Genomic DNA, 26,675 nt, shown 5'->3' with positions numbered 1-26,675 from the left:
GGTTCTCATTTGGAGTTCAGAGGCAATTACTAGGCTTACAAAATCTATTCTCCATCGCAGTCAACATTAAATTGTACCTAGGTCCTGGTGAACTGCAACCATTGGCTTTGTGGCTTCATGGTGCTTTTACTTTAACATTTTACAAATTCATATCTTCAGTTCCCTCAGTCAGTTTGCTTTGGGCCATTTTTGGATTCCTTTGTTTATTATATGTGTCTCCTTTTTTTACTAAATTGGTTTGGAAATGTTATTGTTTATCTTTTCCTCCCACATATTATTTTGGTACTGCTTAATATTTAGCAGGCATTTCTCTGGGGCAAGTCTACTACTTTAGGCCATAGCTACCAAGGGTTAAACGCAGTTGTTTACTTGGAAACCGTGCTTTGACTTCGCTAGACACTGTATTATTAAGTTCATTGTGCCCCCAACGCACAAACCAATAATTCAAATATCTCACATTGGTGCAGAAGATCTTAAACGATGATGTGAGTGTTGATTACGAGCCAGTGAAACTACTCATCTGAGATGATAGTCTTCTAAACGCTCTGAAAAAAGTATGGGACTCGTCGAAGCCATCCTTCATGAGCAGAGTCAACACATTAAAATGGGTCCATATACTCATCAGAGCCCAGCACTCTAGAAAGCGGAATCCCCCAGAGCTCGACGCTGTCCTCTCTGGTTCAGCCTTTAAATAGTTCACCTACGGCACCTAATCAATGAGAGAGGGCTTCGTTGACAGTCTATACAGATGGCCCTAGGTGTCCTAAGTAATAACTCCAACGAGCCTTCACTATCCGAGGGCATACTGGCAACCAACACTAGATGAACACGAGCAGCCTCTGCCTAAACAGTGTTGAAATGATGAACCTGATTGTAAGACAAGGGCTGTGGAATTATGTGGTTAGGCAGCTGCTATGTTTTCCGCATAATTATGTATTTGTCACACTTGCCACATAGTCCATCATTTACTGCATAATTTTGTTTCTATTTCAAACAGAACAAAACTTAATAAAAATGCTACCAAACATGTTGCCGCGCAGTGACAGGCTTTTTGTCATGCTGAAGTAGGTTTTCAATTCCTGAATGCTGTATTTGTGTGTTAAATTGATATTAAAGAGGTGAAACCTTTGCCTATACACTGTTAACATGTTTAAAAATGATAAAACAGTGAGGTAATACTGCTTCAACAGGTGAAACATCAGCTGCATATGTTGTCCTTTCTTGACAGCTAATTTAGCCAACCCTGACTTCAGTCCTCCTCTGCAGCATAATTTTAGTAGCCTCGATCATAATCTAAACATGCCTAGCCTTTTGCTGGCTCTCCCAATTTAATGTATCAAAATGTAGCAGTCCTCCGTGACTCTCTTTCAATGCACAGATCCAGTCTACTATTAAATCAGCTAACTTTCACCTAGATGCTCTCTTGAAGATCTGCTCCGTGCTAACTATCCAATCCCATTAACTGCTAGGCCTGTCAGATGCAATGTCCAGATTGCGGAGATATATTTATCTCAGGCAAAGTTATCCACAAACTCCAGCAGGCTCAACACTGAGCCATCCAGATCATATGTGAAATGAAAAAGAATGTGCATCTACTGACCTGCAGATCCCAGCTTTGCCTAACCAAAGAGCACCAGATGCAATGTAAAGCCCTCTGCCTGACTGGGAGGGCAACTAGTTCAAAAGCTTCCACCTACTTATCAGGCCTACTCTTCATTAACTCCCACTCCCTACAGTCTAACACCAGCCGCACACTTATTCCATGAAGGTGTCAGTCCAGGTTTGGAGGCAGATCACCGAACACAGCAAAAGTCCAATTGGGTAACAATCTTCCCAAAGATATTAGACTGATCAGTCGCCTCTCCAGTTTAAAGCAAAACCTAAAATAATGTCTGCTCGATCAGAAAGCAGGACTTTCGTCTGGACTTTTTTGCCAAATCTCTCTTTTTCCTCTTGCTGTCTTATTCACAAACTCCTTTCCCATCCCTCCTTTCCATTTTCTGAATAATTGCACCACTTCTTCCCTTTTTTCCTTATTTCCCCTGACCTAAACTGTCTTTTACAGGATTCTGATTGCCATATTGTTCCTCTCTATGCCATCCCGCCCCTTTTCCACCCACCCCAATTCAATCAATGCCAATGAACACATCTACTTCTAGCTCTCTGTGCTTTTTTTTACTGTACATTGCGCCTAGAAGCAGGACCCTGGCGTACGTTGCTCACTACAAATAATAAATAATTACAAATATGGATATAATAATTTGACAGACCACGGTGAGAAGGATTATTTTACTGATATTTTGGTTACAGTGGTAGTGCTACCACCAGGCCAACTTGGGAGGAGCTGGATAGAGGAGGAGGAGTGAGGCTGAAGCAGTAAAAGACAGTTTTGCTGCACAGGCATTGCCAGGTTGGTTAAATTATGGCAGTGGGTGGGAGTGTGCAGCAATGGAGTGCACAGACACTGTCATTGTGATTGTATGGCCTCTTATTTTTCAAAATCAAAATACGGTGCATTTGTGTGTTGTGTCCATCTCTCTGATTCTATGTGCCTGAGTGAGAGCCAGCGCTTAATTTGAGCGGGTGGTTTCCGGTGCTCGGCACCAGCACTTACTTGTCAGAACCTGCACTTAGGACAGCTGCCACATGGTAGCGCTGTTTGTGCAATTTAATGATGAGCGAGGTAGTGCAGAGCGTTTTACTTAAATACGGGGTGTCATGTTAATTTATAGGGGGGACCCAGGGGGTGCAGGGCGCGAGCCAGGTCTCCCCCTGGGTGGCTTCGCACAATGGAGCGGCCACCCAGGTGCCAGGGTAGAGGGTTAATTAGGGGCGCGAGGCGCGCCGAAGTTGATAAGTAGGGGAAGACAGCGGCGGGAAAATCACTGGGCCCTCGGGAGCGGGGAGGAGGGGCTGGTTTACTCTCTTTTGTTGCCTCGCGATTCCCGTAGCTTTGCGTAGGCGTCATGGCGTCACAGGAGGCGGTGCGGGAGGCGTTACGGGTGCTACACGAAGCCGGCAGGAGTGACCTCTTGAAGCCTGGCGTGGCTGGCCAGGCATGGGTGGGTTTGGACCTCGCACCCCGTAAGGCCAGGAGGGGCGTCGCTCGAGCGGTGGCGGCCTGTCTATCCCCGGGGCCCGACGCGATGGAGGAGGTCGCGATGTATCCGGTGGGGGCGCCGGAATCGGCCCAGTGCGGGGACCTGGAGGCGCAGGCAGGCCCGTCGGAGGAGGCGGCGGAAGAGGCGCAGGTATGTGCTCCTGCACGGCTGGTTGTGGGCCCCAGGCGGTCAGCAGTGGGAGGAAGGAGGGGGCGGTCCCTCTCGAAGGCCGGGCTGCGTGGGAGGAGAGCCGGTTGCAGGGCCGGTGGTCCAGCTGGACGTGCCAGGAGTGAGGGGCGGGGGAAGTGTATGGAGGTTTTACAGGTCCCCGGGCCGGTTCAGAGGCACGCCACCACCCCAGTTATAGGGTCAGTTGATTTATCGTGGCATAACAGCTCACAGTTGGTGCAATTGAATGGGCAGACATTTCTGTTGAGCCCTGCGACATCCCTGCCTGTTGTTTTTCCCCCGGAGGTGCCTACCGACTGCCCCTTAAGGAGGAGTACAGTGGTGGTGACACCCAGGAGGGTGTCTGGGGCCATGGGCACAGGGGTGACGGGTCCAGTTCAAGTGAGTGACAGCGCGTTGGGGCGGCAGAGTGCGCCGGAGGGGCCGGTTTTTGCGTCATCGTCTGCCAGTTCTCCTGCGCTAATTGGCGCTTCCCCCCTTGTTAGTACTGGTGACTCTTCTGGCCAGGCAGCTTTTCAGGGCCCGAGCTCCACGTTAGGGCGCGCAGCACAGTTTTCCAACTTAGAGGGGTTTCCCGCTAGAGGGTTACCGGCGCCACGTGATGGTCAGTGGATCTGGGTGCAAGGGGCTGCGGCTTCGGGGGTTGGGAGGGGTGGCAGTTTGGAGGGTCAGGGGGTTCAGTCGATTGGAAAGGAACGTCTTGGTTTGAGCGGCTTACAGGAAGATATGCCGGTTTTAGCCTCACGGTTTGCGGCCGGCAAGCGCACGAGGCGGATGGAGCACGCTGTGGCTCTGTCTGGGGGGCCTACTGAGGGGGGGCGATCTGGAGCGGATTGCCCTTCCCAGCGAGGGCACCCCTCCACTAGAGGGACTGTTCAGCAACGTTTGGGGTTTGGCAGAGGGGGTTTTCTGGAGGGGACGGGGGACAATGGGGCACCTGCTGGTGATTTTGGTGTCTTGGGTCCTTTGAATTTGGACAGTGATGAATTGGAGGAAGGGGAATTGCGGGACGGGGATGGGGCTTGTGGGGCACACCAGGCGCAGCCTGTGAGGGGGAAGAGGGGTTTTGTGGGGCAACCAAATGTGCTTAGTTTTTTGCAGACGTCTAGTGCGGACAATGCAACGGACCAGGCTCTGGAGGATACCAGTCGCACGCAAGCAGCATGGCCCGTCAACACGCTTCGACCAGCTCCTTTGCCTTCAGGTACTACGGGGTGGTGGTCGGTTTGGCAACAAGGGGGTCAACCACCAAAAGCGACCAGGTCTATTGGGATTGGGGGAGATGCTTTGGGGGGCAAGACAGTGTCTGAGCAGCAAGGTTCCTCCTTGGGTGTGGGGAAGGGGGGGGTTGCCCCCGTCCCTGGGTCTCAGCCTCTTCTGGAGAAAGGTAAAGGGGTCCCGGAGGTGGTGGAGGAAGATAAAAATATCCACAAGAAATTGCCGTATATGGGGATTGCCATGCCATTGGGCTCACATCTATCTGACAAGACTAAAAACAGGATTTGGAGACATGAGTTTGTGGATGTTTTTAAACTGTTGCACCGTGACATTCAGGCAAAGGAGGGCTCCAAGGAGGAGGAGTGGGAACTGGCGAGGCGTCCCAGGGTGCCTAAGAATATTGAGAACTGGTCGTCTGCTTTCCTGATATATGCCAGTGTATATTGTGAAAAATACCCAGATAGGGCGGTAGCGATTTTCAAATACATGGATATTATTCGGAAGGCTCAGAGTTACTTTGGGGGTTTTGCGTGGCTGTCTTATGATGAGGAGTTTAGAGCCCGTTTAAGTGTGTCTCAGGACAGACCTTGGGGTGATGTGGATTCCGAGCTGTGGCTTCAATGGATGGCGTCTTCTCAGCCGCCTGCTACTACGCACACGGCTAGTGGTTTACCTATATCCTATCGGCCCTTTCCCGCTCGTCCCGCCCAGCCTGGGGCGGGGTTTGGTGGCAGAGGTCAGACCCCTATTTTTGGAGCCTGTTGGAATTTCAACAGGGGTTTCTGCAATAGGCAGTTTTGCCGATATAAACATGAGTGTTCCCAGTGTGGTGGACGGCATCCCCTCACGCAATGCTTCGCTGGCCAGAAGTTCAGTGACATGGGGAGGGGACAGAAGGGAAGGGGCAATGCTGTCCAGTTTACAGGAAAGGGGTCCTACTCCGGTTAAAGTGGAGGTTCTGGGGCAATGGTTGCAGGAGTACCCTGATGTTGAGGCCGCCAGTAGGCTTTTTTGGGGTTTCAAGGAAGGGTTCAAGATAGGTTACCAGGGGCCTAGACTGGGTAGGTGGTCTGATAATTTGAAGTCAGCTAAGGAGTTGCCACATGTGGTTCAGCTGAAGTTGCAGGGTGAAGTAGAAGCCGGAAGAGTTGTTGGTCCTTTTTCCAACTGTCCAATGCCCAATTTGATTGTATCTCCACTGGGGGTGGTCCCTAAAAAGAAAGCTGGGGAATTCCGTATGATACACCACCTGTCATGGCCTGAGGGCGCATCCATTAATGATTTCATCTCGCCCGACGATGCCTGTGTGTCATACGCTTCGGTGGATGATGCCTTGCGTTTGGTTAGATCGGCAGGGAGGGAGGCGCAATTGGCCAAGAGTGATATCCAATCTGCTTTTAGGCTGTTACCCATTCATCCTTTTGATTTTGAACTTTTGGGGATGCAGATGCAGGGAGCCTTTTATGTAGATCGAATGCTTCCTATGGGCTGCTCTATCTCTTGTGCCCTCTTTGAGCTTTTCAGCTCATTTCTGCAGTGGCGCTTCACCCAGGTTACTGGACATGCCCTCATTTGTCATTATTTAGATGATTTTCTTTTCATTGGAGTTCAAGGTACAGGTCAGTGCCAGGGAGCTCTGCGGGCTTTTCAGACGCTGGCGCAGGAGCTGGGTGTGCCATTGGCCCCGGATAAGACAGAGGGTCCCAACACGACGATGGTTTTTCTGGGTATTGAAATAGACACCATTGCAATGGTAGCAAGGTTACCAGCGGAGAAAGTTCAAGAAATCACTGCATTTTTGTCATCTGTGATTGACGAGCGCAAGTTGGAGCTCAGGAAGGTGCAGAAGCTGTTGGGTTATCTAAACTTTGCATGCAGGGTGGTCCGGGCAGGGAGGACATTTTGCAGGAGGTTGGGCATGGCTATGTCTGGGGCTTTTCTTCCTCACCACAGAGTGCGTATTTCAGCGGCTACGAGGGCTGATCTGGCTATATGGTTGACATTTCTAGCAGAGTTTAATGGGGTGTCTTTGTTTTTTGCGGACGAAGACATGATTTGGCAAGTGCAGATCTACTCGGATGCATCTGGCGCGCATGGATTTGGTGTATTCTGGGAGGGCCGCTGGTGCGCTGAGAGTTGGCCACGGCATTGGTTGTCACAAGGGCGCAGTATTGCTTTTCTTGAGTTTTTTCCACTTTTGGTTGCTCTATATGTCTGGGGCGATGAGTTTCAGAATCGTTCCGTGCTTTTCCACGTTGACAATTTAACGGTGGTTCAGTTGATTAACCAGCAGAAAGCCAGGGATTTGAGAGTTTTACGCTTGCTGCGCGCTTTTATGCTCAAATGTTTACAGCTCAATGTTGTGTTTAAGGCGCGTCATATCCCGGGGGTGCATAACAGTATAGCAGACTCTCTGTCTCGTTTACAGTGGGAGAGGTTTCGCAGGCTGGCTCCTGGGGCGGAACACAACAAGACGCCAATCCCGCAGTGTGTCTGGGAGTGGGGGGATTGAGACTTGCCGCTTTTGTGGAAAATTCCATAGCGGCTTCTACACGACGGAGTTATCAGCAGGCGTGGAGAGAGTTCTTGAGCTATGGTAACATGTGTGCTGAGAAGAGGGGGAGTTGGACCGATGCTCAGTTGGTGCTAGGTTTTGTGTTACACTTGATTGACAAAGGCCTCTCGCATACTACCATCTCTGGCAAGTTGGCGGGGGTTTCTTTTTACGGGCAATTGTGGTGGGGGAGGGATTTGGTTCAGGGGGTGTTGGTGAAAAGGGTTCTCAAAGGTTTAAGCAGGGTGCAGGCGGGGACAAAACAGTTACGAAGGGCGATAACTTTTGATTTGCTGCAGGGAATGCTGGGGCAGTTACCTTTGGTATGCTACGATGAGTCTGAGTGCAGGCTGTTTAGATTATGTTTCTTATGGTTGTTTTTTGGGGCTTTCAGAGCCTCTGAACTGCTTGGGCTGCGTAATAGGACAGGTATCCGCAGGGATGAGGTATTTCTTGAGGGGCACAGGTTGAGCCTGTGGTTGAGAATGTCAAAGACGGATCAGCTGGGCAGGGGTAAATGGGTTTTCTTAAACCGTAGTGAGGATGGTTTGTGCTGCCCGGTAGGGGAATGGGAAAGTTTCAAGATTTCTAGTGGTTTGGCCATGGGGCTTGTGTTTTGCCACGCCTCGGGGCAGCCTCTTTTAGTGGCTCAGTTGCTAGCGGTCATGAGAAAAGTACTTCTTCTTTTAGGGGAAAACCCTTTATGTTTTGGGACACACTCTTTCCGGATCGGGGCGGCTACAGAGGCGGCCAGGTTGGGGTGGTCCTGGGCAGACATACGCCGTATTGGGAGGTGGAAGTCCAAATGTTGTGAGAAATATGTGCGGAAAGTCTCTGCATAGGTTCTAGTTTTTCTTTGGTTAATCATTGTTTTTCTGTCTAGGTCTGGCTCCGGGGCCCGTAAGTTTGAAAAAATCGACATGGATAGTAGGACACTCCTTCGTTAAATGGGCTGCAATCTATGCCGAACAGCAGATGTGTGGGCGTTCCCTTGGACTGTGCAGTGCCAACCACGAGGTGGTATGGAAAGGAAAAGGGGGAATGCGTTGGGGGGGTTTGTTTCCGCTGCTGGCCACGATGTGCTCTGGAAGGGGACCGCCACATTTGCTCATTCTTCATTTGGGTGAAAATGACCTCGTTGATTTGTCAGGCCTGTCATTAATAAAGTTGATGAAACAGGATTTGGAAGTCCTCCGGGCTACCTGGGAGAGCACCCAGTTGATCTGGACGGAGTTCATTACAAGGTTGCACTGGAGAGGAGCACGGCATCATGCAGCAATGGAAAAAGCGAGACGAAAGGTTAATCGCACTATGAGACATTTTTGTGAGGGTCATGGGGTGCATGTCCTAGCTCACCCCAACATTAAATGCACGGAAGGGTATATGTTTCGAGAGGATGGGGTACATTTATCTACAATGGGGCAAGCATATTACCTGCTGGAGTTGCGGGATTTGATTGCAAAAATCTGGAAGGAACAAATATGGTGCGCTTGAAATGGGTTTGCGCACGACCACTAAGTTGCGGGGTGGGGCAGGAAAACTCTGTGGGTTTTCCTGGGTGGCGGGGTTTTTGCTGGGGGGGTGGGCAGCCTTGAGCGGGTTAGCCTATCCTCCAACGGGGGAGGGGGGGAGCAGTCACGTGATCAGGAAATGAGAAGTAGGGGAAAATGCACACAGGGGTCGGGATTCTGTTTAGGGGTAGGGCTTTTACATTGGGGGTTAGGTTTGGGGTGATTTGAGGACAAACTGTGGAAAGTGATTGCATTGCAAAAAGTTATGATTTGGCACCTGTCTTAATAAAGTGGCCTTTTTTGCTAACAAGTAAGTGGTGGTTGGTGATTTATTGTGCGAGGGGGGACCCAGGGGGTGCAGGGCGCGAGCCAGGTCTCCCCCTGGGTGGCTTCGCACAATGGAGCGGCCACCCAGGTGCCAGGGTAGAGGGTTAATTAGGGGCGCGAGGCGCGCCGAAGTTGATAAGTAGGGGAAGACAGCGGCGGGAAAATCACTGGGCCCTCGGGAGCGGGGAGGAGGGGCTGGTTTACTCTCTTTTGTCCCACCCACCCACCCTCTGGTTTATTAGCATGGTTTTCTTCATCAATTTTTCCTGGTGTTGGCATGACACCGATTTTCTTTTTCCTTTTGCCACGGTAAGACAGGTTTTTTCTTGTGTTTTGTTTTTCAGGCTGTACAGTGCCCTGGGTAGGCGCGGTTTTTGCTGGGGGGGTGGGCAGCCTTGAGCGGGTTAGCCTATCCTCCAACGGGGGAGGGGGGGAGCAGTCACGTGATCAGGAAATGAGAAGTAGGGGAAAATGCACACAGGGGTCGGGATTCTGTTTAGGGGTAGGGCTTTTACATTGGGGGTTAGGTTTGGGGTGATTTGAGGACAAACTGTGGAAAGTGATTGCATTGCAAAAAGTTATGATTTGGCACCTGTCTTAATAAAGTGGCCTTTTTTGCTAACAAGTAAGTGGTGGTTGGTGATTTATTGTGCGACAGACCCAAGTGGAAGGAAGACAAACATATTTTATGGACATTTCAATATATTTTGTCTCAGGAAATATTCGTTTGAAATCTACGCACGTTGGGAATCTCTGTTTGAATAAATAAACTCTGTATGGGGTAAAAAGTAACATAGGGCACAAAGGGAGTGTTTTATCCTTGGTGAGGCGGTGTGAAACCAAGACTTGCACAGCGCATGTATCGGAAAAATACAGCTGAAGGTATACACGAGTGGAACCCGCCCACAAAGAACTTGAGTGGCAGCCAAGAGAGTTGGGGGATGGAAGTGGCTACTGTAATTACTTTCTAGTAGCAAAGAACTAAACTGTATTGTGAGGGGTGGGTTACCTTGACATTAATCAGAAAGAATTCTGTTCCTTAGCTACGAGAGAGTTTTGAGCAGCTCTTACCGCTGTGTCAGGCAGTAAACATTATTTCAGAGCACTGCAATGTGCTTTTCTTGCCCTAGATGAGGTGACACTTTGCTCCTCAAACCTCCCCGACTAGGACAGGTGCACTCAGCGTTGCCTGAAGGGGCAATCTGCCACCCTCCTGCAGCGCCTGTCTGGTCTTGCCTCATCCTAGAACTGGCTCGGACTGCTTTAGGCAGTAAATTACTAATGCATCGCTAGTCAAATAAAAGCAATGGGTCTATAATAAAATATTCTAAATCAACTTGTCATGCCATGCCTTTAATAGAGACGTGTAACCTTTCCTTAGCCAGGGACGCAGGTGCAGAAAGGCCGGGCTGTGAAAGATGCCTAACGATCGACTCCATCTAAAGAAAGCAGCTTGCCCAGGTGTGAGCAGACAATGTGTCACTTCTTAATTCCGTCTTCCTTTGGAAGGCACTTTTTCCACACCGTCAAAAAAGATGAGGGTCAGAATCAAGGATCTGACTGGGACCAAAAGCAAAATAAAAGTTGCCCCATTAGCAAAGCACATAGCTAAAAAAAAAGTGGTCATATCCGAAAATCAACCTTAATAACCGGTTCGTTTGGCTATAAAACTGGCTCACAACTGCTAAAAAGAACACATCCTCCACTCAAACCAGCCCGCCGGGCACTGCCCGGTTGTCCTATAGGTCTGTCCCACACTGGCCAGAATGCTCCCTGCACACACCTAATTATAGGCCTCCATTGCAAGCTCTGACGGCCTCCTACTGCTGATTCACGCGCAGGAGAGAGGAGATAATGGTGTAGTGAGCTGGGCGCAAGAGAAGGAACATTTGAATGTGGCCAGTCCCCTAGAGCAAAAAAATAAAGGAATTTGAGTCAGGCAATTTGCCAATCTTTCGACTGCATAGTGCAAACCCTGAGGGGGAGTGAAAGAAAAATGTGTCAGTGTTGCCTAGAGAGCAAAAGAGCTGTTTACACACCTGTTCACATATGTGTTAAGGCATTCTTCCCGTGCCTGTTTCTTTTCAAAAGCTCAACTGGAAACCAGATCGCACACCTGCAAGAAAGTTCCTCCAGCTAATAAAAACTGATCCATTTCTACCAGCCCAAGTTTGAGAATTCTATCACTTGAATTAAAATAAAGCAAACACAAATGAATACACAATGTTTGATTTTATGAAGCCTTTATATTGATCAGTACTTTTTATGATTTGGTACAATACACCAACTTGATGCATTTTTTAAAAGAAAAAATAATGAATTATTTGCCTTTGTATGTCAAGTACTACAATAAATTGATTATTATTTGGGGTGGGTGGTCACCCACCTCAGGGAATATTACTACTAAATTGTCAGGTCTACCCTCAAAGTCACAAAATTAACCTGAGCTCAACCCCCTGGTAGCTATGCCACACAGCAGCATGTTTAAGTTACGTTAATGGGGAAAGTATTTATTCAGTGCCCAAACTAATTAGAAAAGTAGAGTAAAATGTTATTTATAAAAGAAAATAACACGAAAATGACAAAAATCAAATAAGGAGAATCAGAGATATGATTTTTTAAAGTTTTAAATACAAATAGCACCAAGAAGTGCGAAGCACCAATAGTAGTTTATGAAGTGGTGAACTGGGACCTATGCGCGATTTCAGGCTGCTCATGATGGAGCGTGGTTTGATACACCAAGAGGCTTGGTTTCAGTCAAAGATTTTACCTTCTGACTTGATCTTTTTTATGGAACTCAAAATTCTGTAGTAGGTTAAGTCTGAAACTCTATCCAAAAAAATGAGCATCGAAATTTGAGCAATGTTTCCTTAACAGCTCCAGAAGTCTTGAAAGTTCGAAATGTTACTAAGGCCCAGCTTTTCAGGTTTCTGTAGCATTTCCTCTGGGTCACTTCTAAGGCTCCCAGGACCTCAGGGACAGCACTTAGGGAGGAGAACTTTTTCTAACAGAGGCCACCAGCAAGGTCCAATTGGTGCTGGTTGACAGGTCACTGCAGGAAAAAGGCCTCTTGCAACTTGTTTTGTACATGTAGACAGGTTAGCTAATTGATCCATGGGGTCCACTTCTTTGTCCTGGTTACAAGAGGCAGCAAGTTCAGTCCTTCATGGAGCAGGTCTAGTCCTTCAAGCTCCTATCAAGTTACACTGAATTATACAAACCAAGTATACAAAACAAGTAATGGGTGGGATGCTTGAATTTATCTCAGCCACTGGTAATTATTCGGGCTGCATCCTAGTTCATTGTTTATTTGCCCAGTGCCACCTCCACCTCATATTAGTCCCAGTCACAAGCAAACTAGCCATGATCCTGCTCCAACAGGAACAGTCAAGCCGAATGCCAAGCCAGGTCCTCTTTGAACTGAGCACAAGCAACCCAGTTTGAAACACAAGCATCCAAGTATAGAGGTCCTCAGTTGGGTACAGTTTGGTTCCAGTGGCAAAGTGAGCATGGATTCCAAGTCTGATCTTCCTTAGGTCCAGACCCTTTTCTGAGGAGGGTGCCTTGGAGTGGCATATTTATGGTTGGCACCAGCTAGGGAGTGAAGGTTACTCCTGGCCTTTCCCTAGCTAATGAGGTAAAATTTCTCAGGGGCATCCCCTACTCACTCACCATTAAAATTCAGGATGGAGAACTCTTCCTCACTTGTGCAGTATCTTATAAAAAAAAATGTACATGTTCCACTTTTAAATATCAGGCATTCTAATGTGCCAGTGTTCACTGTTTATTACTCAGAGATGCATGCCCCTAGCCCAAGAACTCCACAGCAGGTGGTCCACCCACTCCTGACTGAGATCTCCATGCCCTCGATCTCCCGAGCTCTCCCCCTTGTGTTGGATCAGCCAATAATAGCTGAACAAATTGACGCAGCCCTGTCAGATATTCCCTCTGGTAATACTCCGGGCCTAGTTGGTTTGCCCGTTAAGTAATACTGTGCATTTTGCAGCAGCTGGTGCCCCATCTGCTAGCCATGCATAGCAAAGCCTTTGGTGGCAGGTGCTTTTCTCCCGGAGCTAGGCACAGCCACAATAGTGGTAATTCTTAAAGCAGTTCAACCCCGGGCCATTGAGCCTCAAATAGACCCATCTGCTGTATTAACTCCAACATTAAAATATTTGCAAAGGTCCTGGTCAATCGATTACAACAGACTCTGCCCTACCTTGTTCATCCTGCCAGTGTGGCTTTATGCCAGCCAGCAGCACCCGAAAATACAGTCCCAGAGTCCAGGTGGCCCTTTCAAAACGCACCGTCTTCTACACCCTTTGACTCTACTTTTGATAGATTTTGCCAAGGCCTTCAATATGGTGGACTGGTCCTTTTTAAGCACAGTTCTGGAGCATGTAGGACTGGGGAGTTCCTTTCATAAGCTCATTAAGATTTTGTACTACCATCCTCTGGCACAGGCTCAGATAAAGGGGACACTTTCTCCCACCATTCCAATCTGCAAAGGCTGGGCTGCTCCTCTCCCCCTTCTCTTTCCTTTGGAAATTAAACTGGTGGCCAGAATCATGAGGTGTGACGCTCGGTTGAAGGGGTGTGGTGGGGGGTGGACCAGAGGAAAGAATCACATTGTATGCCTATGATATCCTGCTCTTCCTAGCCACCCTGAAGTCCTCGAGTCTTTACTGTCTGGATCTGCTAGACATATATGCGGATGCCCTGTGTTTTTTCTTGGTTGGAAGAGGGCTCTTGGATTGACCGGCTAGGACCACAAACTCATGGGCATGGCTCTTCTTTGGCAGAGGACATGGTTAAACCACTCGACGGGGCTGGTTGGGTTTGCCAAATCGACAGGATTGGAATCATCCTTCTTGGAGATGTGCGGTTCGGGAACTTGATTCAATAACTTCAAAAATACAGTAACAGTGCCAACTTTCCCAAACCCAATTTCACAAGTACCTTCAATTGTGACACGCCCTAGCATCCAACAGCCCCACAGGGTTAACCATTCCTGAAATTATCCCCCTCAAGCCTAAGCTGTTGACTGGTCATAAATGCCCCGAACCGGTTGTAAAGCCTGAAACAGAATTGGGAGGCATGGGTGAGCGAACTGGATGATGCAGATAGAAGAGAGGCAGTAATGACCCCTTGGGAACTAGCCATCTCTACGCGTCTTAGACTGGTCTAGCTTAACTGCCTCCACTTTCACCTACATTACTCCACGGCACCTTCAAAAGACAGGCAGGACCTCACAGGAAGAGTGCTTTCCCTGTTCCCTTCTGGATGCATACTTCTTCCATATGACATGGTCCTGTCCCTTGCTGGCCTTGTATTGGTGACATATAGGGCTTGTACTCTCGTTAGTCCTGGACAGATCTCTAAAACTCCCACCCAGAGCTGCTCTTTGGGCCTTCTAGAGGAGCTGGGGGACCCGAGACTGAGGCAAACGTTCATTTGGGTTGCTACACTGATTGTCAAATGAGACATTGCCCAGAAATGGAACTCCAAGAACCCTCCCTTGCTGTCTATGTGGCTGGCAGGGATAGACTAGTGTGCTCAGCAGGAACAGTCCATCTACGCAGCTTGAGGCTGCCCAGAGAAACATGGGAGAATTTGGGGTAAATGGTGGGGGTATTATGGTTTGGGTTCTGAAGATTGCTCAAGTTGACCTAGCGACAAAATATGCTGTCTGTGAAGTGATAGTTGTGACTGTACTGTTAGTATGTCGGAGGTTATTTCGACAAATCTATATAGCATGTTTTAGATTGATGCAGTCAGGTGAAGGAAGTGGCCCTTAAGGGCCACTTGGGTTTTCTTACAACTACCTGCTATGCCTTCCCAAGAATGAAAAGTCAGTCAGACAGTAGAGAATACAAACATTGTTTATTAGAAAAGCTCTGCAGAGGAGTCCAATCTGACCTGCACCCTAAGATGTCTGCCGAGGGACTGGCCCCCCAACAGTCTACAGTTAGTAATCATTCTTCCCAAGAATTCTCCAACCCCGCCTACCATGGAAAATTATCGGCCTGGGCCGAACATGAACAAAGGAGGCACAGGGAGATGGGCTACCACCTGCCAGATGGGTACATGTTATCTGTGATTCGAGGTCACAGCGCTGAGTCTCAGCGTCTCCTAACGTGGGTGCAGAACTACACACTCAAATAGGTATGCAAAGGCAGAAAGGCTTATTCATTAGTAAGTTGGAAAACAACCTTGAACACAGGAGAAAATAATAACGAAATACAGTGTTCTGCTGAGGCAAGCAATACGAATGATGAGGCCTAGTTCAGGCACGGCCTAGGCGGCCCAATAGGCATTACCAAATACAAAATGGAGTCACACTGGCTAACTACGGTACGGCTTGCACGTTGCAGGGATAACTGAATGGGTTACATACATGAAGGCTTGCACGTTGTAGGGATAACTCAGTGGGTTACATAACGTGAATACAAATGACGTATATTTAGCCACACACTGCTAACCTAATATAACATGAGAGGAGTGTGTTTCAGGAATGGGATTTTGAAACCTATCACAGGGGGCACAGGGAAGACTTGAAGTCATGTTTTTTCTGTCACTGTAGTGGAGGGCACAATCATTGCTGCAGTCCATGAGTGACATTTAACTTTCCATACGATGAGTGTAGTTCTTCACCATATATTAAGGCCTTCTAGGAAAGTATATTTACAATTAGAATTAAGGCAAACAATTTCAACATGATTAAAGGGTGAGCCCAGCAGTTTACTATTGGTTAGCAGATGGTTAGCATGGGTAAATTGCATGGAGTTCTAAATCCTATGGCAAAAAAAGGGGTAAAAACCACACAAAAGATTGTCATTTCCTACACCATGAGTCATAAACTCCAATGATTCATTATTTGTAACTTTCTGTTTTTGTGCTTAGATTTTGTTCTCTTGCTCAATTTAAAATCATAAGTTTTGCAACATGCTTTTGACGCTTGCCATTGTCTTTAAAAATGTTTCAAGTTGGAGGTGTGACCGGAGCGGCAAGATGGCGGTTGCCAACTAATTCCGCCCCCGGCCGGTGCCGACAATCCTCCCATATCCTGCCCTCTTCTAGTGCCTGGTCCTCACTCATCCCAGTGGCCCCACATGTCTGGGGCGAATGCTGTGGGGTGAGAAGGCCCAGAGGAGGTGTGGAGGGGTGGTATCCATCAGATCATGGGACGCAGAGTGATGAAGGCGTCAGCAGCCTTGGCCGTGCTGTTGGCCAGCCCATGGAGGTGGGTGTCAAACTTCTGTCCTTTGGCCGAAAGCAGATGTGGGGATACCTGAGATGCTAACTCAGGCCCACCTGGGGCTTGTTGTTGAGTGACAGGGCCCTAAGGGGTGGTGTGGTGTTGTGCTGTGTTGGGGGCCAGCGGGTGGGGTCTTCTCCTGGGTCTTGCTGTGGGCATGCCCTTTTGGGGGCTGACGCCTTGATTAGTGTCCAGCAGTCCATCCTCCTGCGGACATCTGGAGTCCTCAGACTGACCAGCCCTCCCCCTCCTGCCTCAGCCTCCCTGCCTGTGTGGGGATTCCATCAGTCCAGCCCCTCAGGATCCAGTGGGCCTTTCTTTGCAGGGGATCGAGTGCCACCACTACACTAGCACTAAAGCTCTGATGTGGAGGGGGGGTTGCATGGCCAATGTCTGGTGCACTGGTCTGTATTCAATCCGGCAGAAAACCCTGAACCTCCCCTCTTTTTCTCCTGCCTACTCACTCAGGTGAACCGGCACTGCTCTTGTCACCTCAGTCTGAAGGTCTGGCGGGCCCAGTGCCTTTTTAACGGTCCGCAGAACATTATGGGGAACTGGGGCCGCTCTTATTTGGACTAGGCGCTGGTCGTGCCACCCCTGAGATGGAGGTCTGGAAGGCCAGAGCTCAGATCCATGGTTAAGGGCAAACCAACGCCCCACCAGAGTAAGCTCAACAAATATGCCAAGCCATTGCCAGCCACTGCCATGCTTCACTGGTGGAGATGGCAGAGCAGAGCCAGGTGGCTGAAAATGGCACTCTCCTCTTTGCTATTCAGGAATCGAGATCAGCTTTGCAGTCTTAAATAGGGGAGGTTAGTATAGATGTAGTGCTCTTTTGACAGGGTCTATGCAGCACCACAGGCTGAGTGCTTGAGGTGGAGAAGCATGTCCTGGCTCTGGAGGACACTGTGACAGTTTACAGCATATGGTCCTCAAACTACAAATGGCAAGCTCCAAAACGGTGGCGTGAATGAAGGATGCAGAGGTGTGCTCACGCCAGAATAATCTGTGGGCTTCCTGGAGCGAGCGGAGGGTGAGAACCCAGAGAAATTCCTTGAGCAGTGGCTCTGTGACTTCAAATCTCTCCCTGCTTTATTATAGCTCGCGCCCATCAGGTGCTTGCCCACGACTGCCTTCTGGTGCTCTGCAAAGGGCAGTAATCACTCAATTTCCCGACTACAGAGACAAGGACTTGGTCCTTTGCATGGCTACAATCGAAGGCGATACCTTCTGTGAGTCCTCGAATATCCTTATCTTTCTGGACTACACCAGGAAAGTTCAAACACAAAGGAAATCCTTCAATCAAGTGAAAAAGAAGTTACTGGCCCTGAACTTAAAATACATGCCCCTCTTCCTAGCCAAATTGTAGGTTCTCTTTCAGGGGCAACCACTATTCTTTGATTACCCAGACAGAACCTGGGAATGCCTGGAGGAGTGCCCCCAACGGGAGTGGGAGCTGTGTGCACCTGGACTGGTGCAGCCCCCCTATAAGGAAGCTGGAATGGTACCTACCGAAACCACGGCGGGGCTGGATACCAAGGAGTGCTTATTGGAGAGGACGGTATTGGTCGCTTAGTGGTACCTGTGCGGTGCAACATTTGACAGACTCTGATGAGAGTGGGGGCCCCTTGCTGGTGGCGTAGGGCCAGGATGCAGTGGCTGAGTCACTCCTGGCATCAGACCAAACAATAGATATTTCGGTGCTGCCCCACACCTACTGGTTCTGTTCTGTAGCAAGTTTGCCAATGCTTGAAGAGTGGCAGATGCTTTCAAGGGGAAAGTGTAGGGAGGGTGGTTGTTGGGGGGCTCAGGGGTTTCCTGTCTGGATGACATGTCTGGCTTATGTCATGTTTTTTATGCTGTTTTTGTTGTGTATTTGTTCAACGGCAAGGCAAATACAATTCTCCATTCATAATTCATGCCGACCCCTCTCCTGCTTCCTCTTTAGGCCACCATGATCGACCCACAGCTCAAGATCCTAACATGGAACGTGAGTAGTTTACAGGATAGAATCAAGAGAGGTGCAATCCACTGATATTTTATGTGACATGCTCCAGCGGTTCTCTTCCTGCAGAAGAACCATTTGCTAGGCTCCAACTGTCCCATACTTGCCATCATGGTTAAACCAGGGTGTTTCGTACAGGGTACGCAAAAGGCACTAGGTGAGTCACGATCTTGCTCCATCACACATGCCTGTTACTCATCACTAACACCCATCTGGACACCCTTGGCAAGTATATCCTCCTTGAGGGTATGGTGAAGGGGCGACCATAGACAGTCGGAGAATTTACATCCCCCTGGCTCTCATTACTAGCACACTACATGATCTATTGAAGGTCATCTTGCACACCCAACTGGGCATGCTTTTACTGGGGGGTGACTCCAATGCCATTATGGAGAGAAACAAAGCCACAACATCAGTAACCCCCTCGACCCGTACATTGGCCCTCAGTAAGCAAGTGCACTCTTTTGGCTTAATAAATGTGTGGCGTAAGTGGCACCCCTTAGACTCTAGATATACACACTGCTTAGCTTCCCATAAAACCCATTCCAGGCTTGATTATTTCTTTATGCTGATTGATTCGCTGTCACATTGAACAGAACACTCACATCCTTCCACTAGGGCATTCAGATTATGCTCCAGTTTAATTACTTCTGGGGACAATGTCCTGCAAGGTGAACGGCTCCTGAAGGCTTAACCCCTGGTGGCTCAGGGATCACATATTTGTAGATCTCCTAAAGGAGGTAATCGAAGCCTACTTTGATTTAACCAGGGTCTGGTGACCTCCCCGGTGTCTCTATGGGAAGCTTTTAAGATGGTGGTACGGGGGAGAGCTTACACAGCGGTTTGAGGGCGTCAACATCAAAAGGAACAGAAGCTCATGCAACTGGAATTACAAATTCTCTCTTTAGAACAACCAACCAACACTGCAAGCGCTGTCAGCAACTAGATAACCTCTGCTGGACTCTAAAACAGAAGCCCGTCGACTCGGCATGAGCGGCAGCCTCACTTGCCCAGTATTATCTCTATGAGCATAGCAAAAAAGCCAGTAAACTACTTTACCGGCTTTCCCAGAATCGAAAAGGCCCTAATATTGTTCCTAGTATACTTACCCCGGAAGGCAGACTTTAACTAGATGCAGAAGCCTTCTTGGTATACTACCGCACCTTATACGAATGTAAAGCCCCTCCACAGCTCAAACAGATCCACCCAATAGTGTCGGACCTCCTCATTTGTTCCCTCTCTCAGTCTCAATGCACTGCACATGAGGAGCACTTTACCCTGATGGAGCTGCAGTTGGCCATCATAGCTAGCCCTCAGGGAAAACCCTGAATCAAACGGCCTGCCACCTAAATTCTTTCAAAAGTTTTCCTCCTTTTTGGCACCCCATTTATTTCTCCTCTTTGAAAAGGCGAGTCAAGCTGGACAACTGCCCTGTGACCTTAGGCATGCCACTATAACCACTATCCTCAGAGCTTAATGATCTAACATCAGACGATCTAGCCTCGGTCCAATTCAAACAAGATCCAAATAATCCCACTCAAGTGGTGACCTGTACAACCAGGCATTTTGAAGAGATTGTTAATAAAATTCTAGAAAACGGTCCACAGTTTGAGAAATGGGGCATTAAATTACAGAAATGTCCAACTTTATTTATTCTGAATCAAGTGTCAAAGTGGATTGATTCGTTAATCCCACGACAAGTGAAACATGCGGAGGACACATTAAGGTCTTAAAAGGATCCGAAGGCCCACTATTCAATCCTGCACTGTCTTCTGGGATCAAAGTTACAAGTTGTAACTCGAGCTTGCGTGTCTGTGAGGAACTTCAGAAAAATCCAGTATTTAGCGATGACTGGGCTTGGCTTACGAAAATGCTCACTAAAGGGAAAACTTGAGTGCATGAATAATGCCTAAATGGCTCGACCAATACAAATAATTTGATTAATATTTGTTCGTGGAGTGCTCATGGCCTGATAAATCTGATCCAAGACCAAGATGCGGTAACTTTAATACAGAACTTTGCAGTTCTACTGTTTCAGGAAACCTGGAATATATGTAAAGAACCAATAATTAGACATCAGGAGTATGCAAGCCTTGCATCCCGTTTGTCTGCCTATGGTCGTGCAAGAGGTGGGTCATCCACCTACGTGTCATTGGACCTGGATATCAATCATTATGAAATTGATTTTCAGTTAGCATGGCTTCTATGTATCAAAATAGATTTTAACAAACCAACAATATTCGTAAATGTTTACCTAAGCACAAAGAGAACAGTTAAGATATCCCAATTTACTGCACTTTGGGTAATAGTCAAAATCCTGAATTATCTCAATACCCTGCCACTATGTTAATTATTATTATCGACTACACCATTATTTCTGAGGAACTTGTATCCTCTCCATTCGATTATCAAGTAATCCCCAGAATAGAAAGTGATCATAATCCACAAATAATGACACTGGTGTCAACAGTTTATCATCTGCCAGAGTCAAGGTCCATGGTAACTGGGTCAACGGCTTACAATCTGAAAAGGTTAGTGTGGAACCCAACAAATCAAATGGAGATATGGGCATTTATAGAATCTGCAATAGATACAGCACTAAACAAGAGCAGACAAGGGAAGTCAATGGTTGAAATATGGCCTTGTTTCTATGCTTCCCTGCTGGATCGCTTCCTGTCTAAAACAACATCAAGGGGATATAGTACAAGGCCAAAAAGATCAGGATGGTATTCGACTAGGTTACATCAGCAAAAAAGGGAACTTAATAAAGCAACACGGGCCATCTTCAGACAACTGAATTGTGCCTTTAAATTTTCAAAACTGTGCACTGTAAAACGCTTGTGAAGAATATACAAAAATGAAATATGGAAAGCAAAACATACATATTAAGAAGGAATATGGACTAAGTTGCACTTTGCCAGCAAAACGTACAATCTGAAAGCTTTCTGGGGTCTAATTAATAACCTTGAACATTGCAGTAGAAGAGCGAACAGTGACAACATCCATGAATCATGCAGGGCATCCTTCATTAATAACTTATATGGGGCCACTTCAGTAACAATTTTAAACTAGAACCTCAATCACCATATGTTAAGTATAGCAGGAAAAAGGGAAATTATCATTTTCATAATGAAGTCAAACCACTAGTAACGGAGATATGGCAAGAAGACCAAGTTAAAATGGCAAAAAGCAGGATTAGATCAAATGGAGCGCAAGGCCCTAATGGGATTCCAAACTCCGTCTTTAAGGAAAAAATAGATCTTTGGTCAGAAATTCTGATGGTATTGTTCAACGGCGTTGTAAAATCAAGAAAGCTTACTGAATTATGGCAGGGAAGTATAATCGAGCCAATTTATAAAAGTGGCCCATTAGACAATCCAGCCAGCTACAGGCTGATTGCCCTAACAGATGTTGAGGCAAAAATCTTTTCTAGTTGTCTGCTTAATGACTTGGAAGAATGGGCCGCGAAAGACGAAATTATATCAATATTCCAAACTGGCTTTCCAGGGGCGAGTCAACGATCACAAACAGGACCTCAATGACTTTACTGGCAGAAAGAGCAAAGCATAAAAGTCAAAAGTTATACATTTGTTTTGTAGACCTTAAGGCTGCTTTTGATTCTGTGCCCCGTAATTTACTTTGGGCGAAGTTATCCGCATGGGGCATTCCAAATCAACTGTTAGATATGATTATATTGCTATATTCTAATTTGTGGATCCAGGTTAAAGTGGGGGTTGGGAGTTGTGCAACTCGCCGATTTGATACACATAGTGGTCTCAAACAAGATTGTGTCTTAGCCCCATGTCTTTTTAACCTTTTTATGGCCGATTTACCATCTTATTTTAAAACGTTAATGCCCAATCGCCTAACCTTGCAGGACAAAATACTAGGGGGCCTATTAGGATGGCGGGCACCCTAGCGGTGCTGGGACTGGCCGCCTGTGGTGCGGCGGTCCCGCACCGGCAATTAGGATGCCACCGCCACCGTGGCGGTGGCATCCTCTATTCCCAGCATTGTGGCGGGCAGTGCTCACAGCACCGGCCGCCACAATGCTGGAAATTCACATTGTGCATGGTCATGCACAAGGTGACAGGCACCGCGCGGTGCCTGCCACCTTGTCCGTGACAATGTAGGGGGTACCATAGGTACCCCCCATGTGCACCCCACACCCCCCATACCCTGGGGGCCCACAACGGGCCCCCGAAAGCAAACTCTGCGGCTTTCCATGGCGGGGTCTCCACCATGGAAAGCCCTGCACCGCTGCCCATGCTAATATGGATGGCGGTGTCTAGCAGACACTGCCACCATGTGCAGCCCCTTTTCCGCCAGGTCAACTGGTCGACCGGCAGAAAACCGGCGGACGGTCTTTCCATCCGCGGGGGTCCCCCGCCATACTAATATGGCGGGGAGGAAATGGGTGGCGGGTGGGGTATGATGTAGGGCGGATTGCCACCACCATGTGAGCGGTGGCGATCCGCCCTACATCATAATAGACCCCTAAATATTTACAGGATGCAGATGACACTATAGTGTTAAGTCATACTGCTATAGGTCTACGAAGACTAAAAGAATCATTTGATAATTATATTCTAGCTAATGGTTAATTGATGAATACAAAAAAAAACTAATGACAATAGGTTTGACTAAATCAGATATGAGAGTATGGAATATTAACGGGTTAAGGATCAAAACAGTAATATTTCATAATTATTTAGGTATCACATTTGATGACAGATTGTCTTTTAAACAGCATTTTCTCAATTTAAAAGCGTAAGCTACTGCGTTGTCTTTTGCTCCTAGAAAGTTGAGAGACACGTTGGTATGTCTGAACCACAAGCATTTACTCAAGATAATGAAATGAAAGCGGATTCCCTCCCTGGCTTATGGGTCAGTTGTTTTTCAAGGGAAACACTCAAAAATCCTTTTATAATTTACAAACAAAAGTTTTAAATCGGTTTTCAGGGTTCCAAGGAATATCGGCCACGGTGACGTTAGATTGGAATTCGGTTTGAAAAGGCAAACTTTAATAGGACAATCTGCATTTTTTACATCTCTATACTCGTTCTTTTACTCTGACCTAGGCACACTTGCGAACCATTGCTGGCAGGAAATAACGAGGCATGAGTACGCAAGTGGTTGGAGATCTTATCTAACGGAGAGCCTAAATAATTTTAAGTCTCAGCCTTTTGACCACGTAGCTAGAAATAAAGCTGCGTTCAGACGGACATTAAATCAATCAGCCAACTTCCTATTGATTATATTGGATAAGGTGGAGCTTGCAAAAAAAAGGCATGCGTGGTCAGTTATTAATTCATTTATGAAATTGGGGCAACAACCTTATCTTATTTCCCATTTAAAACCCTTCATAAGAGACAAATTCTTGTTACGATTTGGGCGATATCCTCCAAAGAATGGAATTCCCTCATGGGTACAAAACTGTCCATCAAACAGTTGTAGATTACGCTGTTTTTATAATGAATCTTTATTGCTTATTATAATCAGTTGTCCTCAATTGCTACAAGTGAGGAAAGCCCTATTAAAGTCCATCCTTAAAAGAAAATGAGGTGAGAACATGTCGCCAAGCAATCCTAACTTTCCTTTCTGGGAAATCAGCTCACTTGATTACACAGTTTGTAAAATTTATTCTCATTGCAGAAAAAAAGATAACTTCTGAGTCCTTTCCCGAGATTAGGGATGGTCTGTAACAACTAATAATCTGTTTGTTGATATTCCAACTGTTAAACAATTCTGCAATATTTGAACACGCTGATTGTCAATTGTTATTCCATAACTTAATCTTGAAGATGCATGTATGGCTCAGGAGGGGAAATTTTATAGGGTTCTATTTGACTGTAGTAATTAGTAATAATTCTAATTATCGACTACATGATCGTCTTGGTGTAGGTTGATCCGTGAGAAACATTTTACACTTTTAAATAAAAATATAGAATGTTGTTTGAAGCAAGAAAGGCACTTTCTGGAGGAATTGTATGATGGTACTTTTAGGATTGTACTATGGCACTTTAACAATGGCATTTTAATTCATGAATTTAAAAAAAGTAATGTAGTGTTGGTTGTTTTATGGAAGATTTTTTAATTATATATAAAGAAGTGTTGTTTTATGTTGACCTGTGTAAAACACTTGAATTTTAAACATTGATATAGAACGTCAATTTAAGTGAGGTTGGCACTTTTGGAAAGAAAAGGTATAATGGCACTTTATCTATGGCACTTTAATTCAGGATTTTAAAAAGTAACATAGTGTTGATAGTTTTATAGAAGATTTTATTAATGTACAAAGAAGCGTTGCTATAATTGGGAGTGACAAATGAATTGAAACATAATGTTATCTCCAAAACCATTATAAAATTAGCAATGTATTTTCGTGCTTTCGTCATTGGAAGAAAACACAATTGCTGGACTATGTTTATATAATCTTATGTACAAATTAATGAATTATTTTATTTTCTTCGATTGTAATGATTTTTATTAATTAACAATAAAGATTCTTCTCTCTCAATACCCTCAAACCAGGAAAGCCACCTACAATGTGCTCCTCATGCAGTCCGATTTCTCTCTTAAGTACGGAAGCAAAACTACTGGCCAAAATGATTGCGTCGACGCTCGCCGTCATAAATAAACCACAGGTAGACGAGGGCCAGAATGCCTTTATACCTGGCACCTAACATTGCATCTGCAGGCTCCAAACGGCTCTATCTCACCTGCAGAAGCTACAAGGGCCAACATAAAGGCCCTGTTATTAGTTGATTATGAAAAAACCTTTGACATGTTACATTGGCCTTTTTTATTCAAGCTATTTACGCAAATAAACTTCGGCCCTAAGGTTCTTACACTGATCAGGGCTTTTTATGACTCTCCCAATGCGAGAGTCCAAGTTAATGGGATACTCTCCCCACCATTCCTTATCTAGAGAGGTATGAGGCAGGGCTGTCCCCTGTTGACCCTCCTCTTCGTACTAGTCATTGAGCCTCTTGCCTGTTGGATCAGAGTGGGCGCCCAGGTCAAAGGCTTCATCTGGCCTTCCAATTGTAAGGGCAGAGTCGCTGCTTTATGACGATGACATGCTTCTCTATATGCAATCTGCTCAGACGATGCTCTTACATCTCATCTTCATGTTAGACATCCACGGAGACGCAGCCGGGCTCCGGGTCAATTGGCAAAAAACACAATGCATTCATCTGACAGGCGTGCCCATCCTGATGCTCTCTGACACTAGACTATGGGTTACATCCAGCTCTCTAACACTAGACTATGGGTTACATCCAGCCCATTTAAATACCTTGGGATACATATTGCCCGCGACCAGCAAGCAGTGTGGGATTTCAATAACGCTCCTTTCCTATCACGTGCCCAGTTTGTCCTCGACTTTCGGTCCTCCCTCTAAATCTCCCAGGCCGGATAGCCCTCTATAAGATGTTAGTCCTCTCAAGATTTTCATATGTTCTAGAAAATTATCCATTTGAGCTCTCATCCACCTTTTTCCCTGTGGTGCAGTGCAGGTCCATCAGGTTTTATTGGGCAGCCAAACCACCCAGAGTCTCATATGCCAAATGTAACACACCGTAATACGAAGGAGGTTTAGGGTGCCTAACCTCCATCTCTACTACTGAGCGGTGCACCTTATACTCATCAAAGACTGGCTATTTGGAGATTGACAGTATTCCCCCTGGTGTTTGGAACTCCAAATTCAGGAACATTGGGATGTACCTGATCTTCTCTATGGGAGCTGCCCACCTGCCACCTTACCCCAGATTTCCAGACTCCCCTTCCTGTGCTGGCAGGCTGCACTTTCACATACTAAATTCCTATGGAACTGACAGGCCAGACCCCATATGGGTAGAAAGGTGCACAGACATAGGTGCCGATTACAATCCGGTAAAAAATTTCCCCGTGCGACTCGTATCCGGTCTTTTTACCGTACGAATCGTACAAGTGCCGTACGAACTGGCAATCACGATTCGCATGGTAAAAAGTCCATACGAACCACATTGGGAATCATTCCCCACATGTCCTCGGGTCGGAAAATGTGTCCGACACGTCCTCGTACGATTTACCGTACAAATGTGAAAGGTGAAGTCTGACCGAGGAATCACGATCCATCCCGTGCGTCCGAGGTTACAACCGGATGGAAAAAACACCGTCCGCACCGAACTCCCATAGCAACCATGGAGACGTGCCCGCATACGCGCCGACCCCCCCCCAGCCCCCGTACGTACGCGCCGACCCCCCCCAGCCCCCGTACGTACGCGCCGACCCCCCCCAGCCCCCGTATGTACGCGCCGACCCCCCCGTGTATGTACACCCGTGTACGTTCGAGTCGAACCCCCCCATGTACGTTCGAGTCGAACCCCCCTGTGAGAAGTTGGCCTGATGTATGATGTCACTAGTTCTAGTGTACACCTTATATCAGTCCAAATACCCTTATGGTGATTGGTTGTAAAGTCAACCTTATAGACCAGCTATCCTAGTGGTAGCATGGACAAGAGCAGTC

Source organism: Triturus cristatus, chromosome 6 (genome assembly GCF_964204655.1).
Source record: "Triturus cristatus chromosome 6, aTriCri1.1, whole genome shotgun sequence".
Taxonomy (NCBI): domain Eukaryota; kingdom Metazoa; phylum Chordata; class Amphibia; order Caudata; family Salamandridae; genus Triturus; species Triturus cristatus.
The sequence above is the reverse complement of the archived record's forward strand: the minus strand, read 5'-3'. Positions refer to the sequence as shown.